Raw genomic sequence first — 8,484 nt, 5'->3', positions numbered from 1 at the left:
AACAGACTATTGTAAAACGTCACTGTCAGAAGCCTGACGGCCTGTATTGGGTTGAAGAGAGAGAAAGAGAAACTAAGACAATTTTATTCTGAAGCAGGACCAAAGTTAATCATGTTTTGACACCTGGACTAATGCCTCACCCTGCAAGAGAGGGAGGTGCGTGGTGATGATGGAAACACTAGCGAAAGCTCGTTACTCATTTCTGATGGTTTTGAATATGAATTTTGGTGGTTTCATTGACTAGAGCAGAACCGGAAATGGAAGATGAAACCTGGCTACTTCACACCTCATCTACAGTGTTAGACTGCCCCATCGGCACGTGAAAAATCCGGTCATGTAGAGCTTGGCCCTTAGAGAATGCTAGAACTGGAAGGGTTCTAGTTTTTAGAGGAGAATGTTGAGACCCAGATAAGAGTAACTCATTAGTTGAAATGTCTGATTTAGGAAGAGTACAGAGACGCAATTGTTTAATTTTTTTTCAATCATTGCCTTTGACCATGTTCAGCTGGATCTTCCTTTCCCATCCCTCTCTGATGTCACAAATTTATCCCAGAGCTTTCCAGTCACTTCCAGTTATTAATAACTCCAGTTCAGTCTAGGCCAATTGAAAATAATCTTGATACAGTTCAGCTGGCTATCTTTCCCCTGTCCTCCTAGCATGAATAAGGCATGGTTCTGAAGGGCTTGAGAAAGGGAGATTGGGTACAGTTGACTGTTACAAGCTCTCGTCCGCCTCCCCCCCCACAGTGTGCCCAGCTCCTTAGGGGTTGGAGACGGCAAGAAGGGAACAGGACTTTTTTAACTGGGCAGGGGGTTGCAGTCCTGTGTTGGGTGTGGGTTTGCGATGTGCTGTCTACAGCAGATGTCCATGGGCTGGCTCCCTGAGGGCAGGGAGTTCTTTGGGGGATTTAAGGAGATCTTGCGAGATCCTGACAGATCGTGTGGGATCTGTCCATTGCTATGTATGTACAGTTAGCACACCCAGCTTCCAATGCTGGTGTCTACTCCTTAGACTTTTTAAAAAACTTTCTATTTTATATTGGGGGAATAACTGATTAACAATGTTGTGGTAGTTTCAGGTGAACAGCGAAGGGACTCAGCCATCCATGTACATGTATCCATTCTCCCCCAAGTCCGCCTCCCATCCAGGCTGCCACATGACTTTGAGCAGTGTTCCGTGTGTGGCACAGTAGGTCTTTGTTGGTTATCCATTTCACATTAGCACTGTGTACATGACCTTCCCAAAGTCCCTAACTATCCCTCCCCCTTGACCACCATCAGTTCATTTTCTAAGTCTTCTACAGACTTTTTTGATGCGATCTCTTTGCTGATGAGCAAGCTCTTGGGTGGAGTATGACTGGAGTGCTCCTGCTGGTTAGCATCTGAGGGTCCATGCTGCCCAAGGGACACGGGTCTTCTTTGTCCCACTAAAACTTGGGAATGCAGACTGCCCCACAGAGAAAGTGAAAGTTGCTCAGTCCTGTTGGACTCTTTGCGACCCCAAGGACTGTAGTCTGCCAGGCTCCTCTGTCCATGGGACTTCCTAGGCAAGAATTCTGAAGTTGGTTGCCATTCCCTTCTCCAGGGGATCTTCCCAACCCAGGGACTGAATCCAGGTCTTCTGCATTGCAGGCAGATTCTTTACCTTCTGAGCCACCAGGGAAGGCCTGCAGTAGACTTATCTTTATCCCACCATCTGAAACACAGGGTATATCAACCAGTCTCTTGGCTAAGCTGTTGTCCAACCAGAGAAACCAAAGCCTGAACCCCTTTCTTAAAAGTCCTTTTGGCTCCTTCCTGGCTCCAGCACTCCTTACAAGACCTTGTACTTCGTGTCTCTTAGGGTTTATTCCTCCAACTCCCCTAGCCTGTTGGTAGGTAGACTGGAGGAGAGGAACACAAACCTAAGTGATGCGATCCCAGTTTGGAGCTATAAGACACAGTGGGATGGAAAGGAGACCGAAGGATACTATTGTCTAAGGTGACTTACAATTTCTTAACTGTTTGGGAATTTTCTCGATCAAAGCGTGTACGCAATCTTGCTGCTGCGACTGTTTCTGAGGCCGGCTTTGCCTGTACTTCTCAGTGATTTATTACTGTTGGTAATAGATGCGCTGCAGTAATGAACAAAACGTAATGGACTGTGTTGGCAAGTGGCGTGGCTTGTGACTGTCCCACTTAAGGTTTTTTTAAATTCAATGCAGTGCTGCTCTGGTTCCTCGAGAAGCTCTAATTTCGTGTATAAAGATAAATTGTAATATCTTCTTGAATCTGTATATGTAAAACCTTCTCAGCACCTTTTCTCAGGCTCTTTTTAATCATTTGCCAAGAATATAAAGCTCAAGGTAGTCCTCAGTTTCCAGGCCAAAAAAGAACTGGTATTTATGGTAGGTTTACCATTGTTTTTTTACACATTCTCATTAAGTGTTTTGCAAATAGGATGATGCATTTACATCCAGCAGTAATGTTCAGTGGTTTGGTCTATTGAACAAATATTACTAAAGAATAGCTGTGAAATGCCTTTTTTCCTAAATATAGAGCTTATGATTGGACTTCATACAAAATTTCACTGTTTCTCAAACTTTGTTTTAAATCAGCCTCTTCAGTTCAGTTCAGTTCAGTCGCTCAGTCGTGTCCAACTCTTTGCGACCCCATGAACCACAGCACGCCAGGCCTCCCTGTCCATCACCAACTCCCGGAGTTCACTCAAACTCAGTCCATCAAGTCAGTGATGCCATCCAGCCATCTCATCCTCTGTTGTCCCCTTCTTCTCCTGCCCTCAATCTTTCCCAGCATCAGGGTCTTTTCAAATGAGTCAGCTCTTTGCAACAGGTGGCCAAAGTACTGGAGTTTCAGCTTCAACATCAGTCCTTCCAATGAACACCCAGGACTGATCTCCTTTAGGATGGACTGGTTGGATCTCCTTGCTGTCCAAGGGACTTTCAAGAGTCTTCTCCAACACCACAGTTCAAAATCATCAATTCTTCAACGCTCAGCTTTCTTTATAGTCCAGTTCTCACATCCATACATGACCACTGGAAAAACCATAGTCTTGACTAGACGGACCTTTGTTGGCAAAGTAATGTCTCTGCTTTTGAATATGCTGTCTAGGCTGGTCATAACTTTCCTTCCAAGGAGTAGTTCAGTTCAGTTCAGTCACTCAGTTGTGTTTGACTCTTTGTGACCCCATGAATCGCAGCCTCTTACCTTTCTTTTAAATGAAAATGAAAGTCACTCAGTCATGTTTGACTCTTTGCAAACCCATGGATTGTACAGTCCATGAAATTCTCCAGGCCAGAATAATGGAGTGAGTAGCCTTTCCCTTCTCCAGGGGATCTTCTCAACCCAGGGATCAAACTCAGATCTCCTGCATTGCAGGCGGATTCTTTACCAGCTGAGCCACAAGGGAAGCCTGAAACAAATTTTTAAATTCTTTTAAATAATTTTCCTCTAAATTCCAAATTGGTAAAAAAAAAAAAAAGTGCATTGGAATCAGATATGCCAGTGTTTAAATTAGTCTCTGCTGCTGCTGCTAAGTCACTTCAGTCGTGTCTGACTCTGTGCGACCCCATAGATGGCAGCCCACCAGGCTCCCCACTCCCTGGGATTCTCCAGGCAAGAACACTGGAGTGGGTTGCCATTTCCTTCTCCAAAGCAGGAAAGTGAAAAGTGAAAGTGAAGTCGCTCAGTCGTGTCTGACTCTTCCCTACTACATGGACTGTAGCCTACCAGGCTCCTCCGTCCATGGGATTTTCCAGGCTAGAGTGCCAGTGTTTAAATTGGCCTCTGCTACTAACTGCTATATTATTAACCTTACTAAGCCTCAGTTTCCTTATCTGTTAAATGGGGGTAGTAGTTGTTCCCTCATAGAATAGCCCTGAGAATTATTAGAGAGACTATGAGAGGTGCTTAGACTAGTGCCGTGCACACCACAGATGATCAGAGCTTCTGTTACAGTCGTCACTCAGGCCTTGTGGCCTCAATTCTTCGCCCTGCTTTTACCTGTGCCTTGTGCCACGTGACCTTGCAGTTCCCTTCACCACAGGGCATGTTCATGCCACTTTAAAAGCAGAAAGTGAAGAGGAACTAAAGAGCTTCTTGATGAGCTTGGGAGAAGAGAGTGGAAAAGCTGGCTTGAAACTCAGCATTCAAAAAACTAAGATCATGGCATCCAATCCCATCACTTCATGGTAAATACAAGGGGAAAAAGTGGAAGCAGTGACAGGTTTTATTTTCTTGGGCTTCCAAATCACTGTGGATGGTGCCTGCAGCCATGAAATTAAAAGATGCTTGCTCCTTGGAAGGAAAGCTGTGACAAACATAGACAGCATATTAAAAAGCAGAGACATCACTTAGCCAGGAAAGTTCATGTAGTCAAAGCTATGGTTTTTCCAGTGGTCATGTGTGGATATGAGAGTTGTACCATAAAGAAGGCTGAGGGCTGAAGAATTGATGCCTTCACATTGTGGTGTTGGAGAAAAGACTCTCGAAAATCCCTTGGACTGCAAGGAGCTCAAACCAGTCAGTCCTAAAGGAAATCAACCTTGAGTATTCATTAGAACGACTGATGCTGAGACTGAAGCTCCAATACTGTGGCCATCTGATGAGAAGAGTTGACTCATTGGAAAAGACCTTGATGCTGGGAAGGATTGAAGGCAGGAGGAGAAGGGGACGACAGAGGATGAGACGGTTGAGTGACATCACTGACTCAATGGACATGAGTTTGAGCAGACTAAGGGAGATAGTGGAGGACAGAGGCACCTGGCAGTCTATGGGATCGTGGAAGTTTGGGCACGACTTAGCTACTGAACACATGTTCAAATAGGCTTCAAAAGGTCCATAGTGTGTTTTTGTTGCCTGTCTTAATTCTCTGCCCACCCTCTGCCCTGACTCCCATGAGCAATTACTGGAGGATGGTCTATGAGGAAGGCCCCGGTTGTCCCAGTCATTCCAGCAGATGCCTGCCTGGGATAGCTGACCTGCAGCTGACTTTCATGCAATGGTATTAGCCTGGCTGGGACCAGTCTGAAATAAATCACTTAGCCAGTTCACTTAACAGCTATGTATGTAAATGCTGAATGTCGAGCCCTCGCTGGTGGTCCAGTGGTTAAGAATCTGCCTTGCAATGCAGGGCACATGGGGTTCAATCCCTGCTTGGGGAAATAAGGTCCCACATGTGGTGGAGCAACTAGAGTCCATGGGCCACAACCCAAGATCCCTCATGACACAATGACGTGTGCTGCAAGTCACCCCCGAGGCAGCCAAATGAATAAGTATTTTCTATATGTATATGTATGTGTTAAAAATGCTGCAGTAGATTTCTTAGGCTCCCTGACCACTTGGCTGCCTCTGACCATCTCCTGGCGTCAGTTTCCTGGCTCTTGGATACACACCGTTCCTAGCTCTGTCTCATGCTTCGTCTTGTGCCACGTGTGTGGGTTCAGGTCATTGTCCCCAGGTTGATACAATTCCATGACTTCTACCTTCTGCAGGTATTTTAATTTCTGTTGCCACCAGCTTTCTCATTTAGATTTTTGCCTGGAAAATTCTTGACTGTTATTTCTGGGTTTCTGTTCCTCATTTGAACTTTTTCAGCTGTTATCTCGGGTGTCCTGGCTCCTGCCTGAACGTTGTCGGTTGAGAATCTCTGGCGCCTTTCACATTGCCACTCTCGAGGTTCCCAACTGGCCCGAGTTTTACTTAGAAAATAACTACCTTGGGCATTGAGATCCAGAATTTATTAATTTGACATACATGTGTTGAATGACTAATATATGCCAGGTACTGTTATGGATGTTAGGGATTTAAGAGTGTTAATAATGAAATATTACCTTCTAGGTGCAAGAAAGTAGAATAGATGTGTGATATAAAGCTGTTTAAGTGAACTGGGATTGGCGATAAGGGGTGCAATGGACTGAATGTTTGTGTCTCATCCAAAATTTGTGTATTGAAATCCTCACCCCTAATGTGATGATGTTAGGAGGTGGGGCCTTTGGGAGGTGATTAGGTCATGAGGGTGGGTCTCTTGTGAATGGAATTAGTGACCTTATGAAAGGGGCTCCAGTGAGTTCTCTCAATCTCTTTCTGCCAAGTGGGGATGCAAAGAGGAAACAGGGGTCTGTAACCCCGAAGAGGGTCATCACTAGAGCTCAACCATGGTGGCACCCAGACCTCAGACTTTAGCATCCAGAACTGTGAGAAATAAGTTACTGTTTTTAATAAACTGTTCAGTCTATTGTAGATTTTTCTTTATAGCAACCTAGACTAAGACAGAGGGTAACGTTTCTTTGCAGAGAGACTAGCACAGTCATGGACGTAGAGCAGATTCTGGGAGAAGCCAGATGCTCATCATGGCAGAGGTCTAAGGTACCGGGCATTACGTGTTTATGCATAGCAAGAACCAGATTTGGAGAAGAAAATGGAAATCACGTTAGAGCAGGTAAGGAGTTTATAGGTTGTAGAGAAAGGGAATCCTTAAAAGGTTTGAGTAAGGGACCGAGAGGATCATTAGAATGCTGTGAATCTGGGACTTCCCTCATGGTCTAGTGGCTAAGACTCTATGCTCTCAATGCAGGGGGCCCAAGTTTGGTCCCTGGCTAGGGAACTAGATCTCATATGCCACAAACACGAGTTGGCATGCTGCAGCTAAAGATCCTGCATAGGGCAATGAAGACGCAGAGCAGCCAACTAAATAAAGGTATAGAAAAAAGAATGCTGTGGATTTTATGCCAGCATGGAGGTGGGCAGACTCCTGGAAGGGAGATGAAAGGCAAGACTAAGTCAGGGGCATGATAATGAGTCTGAGTAAAGTTAGGACAAGGGAATAAAGGAGAGGGACTGGATGAGAGAGCTATTGTGAAGCCAGAACCAACAGAAATTAGCCTTTTCTGACATGGTGATGGAGAGGAAGAAAGAAAATGTGTATGACTCCCAAGTTTCTTTATGGGCAACTGGTTTGAAAAATTTGTTGAAACCCAGGACACAAAGAGGAGAATGTTTGGGAACAGAGAAGCTTTAGCATGTATCAAGTGCCATGAAAATAGTAAATGTTATTAATACTAGACTAATAGCTATGCTGCTGCTGCTGCTAAGTCGCTTCAGTTGTGTCTGACTGTGCGACCCCACAGACGGCAGCCCACCAGGCTCACCTGTTCCTGAGAGTCTCCAGGCAAGAACACTGGAGTGGATTGCCATTTCCTTCTCCAATGCATGAAAGTGGAAAGTGAAAGTGAAGTCGTTCAGTCGTGTCCAACTCTTCATGACCCCATGGACTGCAGCCTACCAGGCTCCTCCGTCCATGGGATTTTCCAGGCAAGAGTACTGGAGTGGGGTGCCATTGCCTTCTCTGAGACTAATAGCTATAGCAGCAATGAAGGAGGGGATATTCCCAACTGAGATGCTATGCCAATGAATCACAATTATATATGCACATATTCGGCCTCCCAGGTGGCGTTAGTGGTAAAGAACCTGCCTGTGGGAGACAGATGTGGGTTCCATCCCTGGGGGCGGGGTGGGTTTGGGAAGATCCCCTGGAGTAGAGGATGGCAATCCACTCCAGGATTCTTGCCTGGAGAATCCCATGGACAGAGGAACCTCACAGGCTACAGTCCATAGGATTGCAAAGAGTCAGACATGACTGAAGCAACTTAGCATGCACGGGTGCATATATTATTCCTTAGTATGTGCCATGATGTGAAATTTACTGAAATGTAATCTGCAGACATGAGGGCACCAGAAAAAGGGGCAGGATCTAAAAGATGGATGGAAGAAATGTTTAAGTCAGTGGCATCTCTGACTCAGTGTGTTAACATCTCTATTTATGCAGTGACTCCCAGACAGGGAGTCTGTGTGGTTGCTTGGTATATAAAGATGTATGGTTGGGTAAGGCTGTAAACAATTTTTTTTTTTTTTTTTGGTGAAAAGTTACTACATTACAAGTCATAATAAACCTGTATTTTGGCAAGCAGAATGAACAAATTTGTCTACATGATTAGGAGAAAACTAGCAAATCATCAAGATATTCAGGATTTGGCAGTGTGTGCATTTTGGGTTTGTTTTCAGAAACATATTTATTTCTCCTCACAGGGAGAGAAAAATCTAAATGGTCACAGTGCCAAAAATAAGTGAAGATTAGGTGCTTTTTCTGCCTACCATGAAAATGAGTTCTCCATCTGTATGCCACATGTTTCTTGTTCTGCCACAAAACTACACTGTTAATAAGGGGAAAATGTGTGTGAGAGAAATATCTTCCAAATTATGATTCACAGTTGGAAAGGATAAGCATTTAAATGTTAATGACAATAATACCATTAGTGTTCTGCCTCAGAATAAATCGAGGTACGACGATTAAAAGATTAAAAGAAATTAAGTTAGCATCAGGTTTCTGCTTAAAACTCACACCTCCTATGAAATGTCAAGGTGACACGCTAGCCTTACGCTGTTGCTGAAAGTGGCTTTCAACAAAATCTGATCAAGAATAGGACG

Source organism: Budorcas taxicolor, chromosome 22 (genome assembly GCF_023091745.1).
Source record: "Budorcas taxicolor isolate Tak-1 chromosome 22, Takin1.1, whole genome shotgun sequence".
Classification (NCBI taxonomy): Eukaryota; Metazoa; Chordata; class Mammalia; order Artiodactyla; family Bovidae; genus Budorcas; species Budorcas taxicolor.
Note: the sequence above shows the minus strand (reverse complement) of the source record.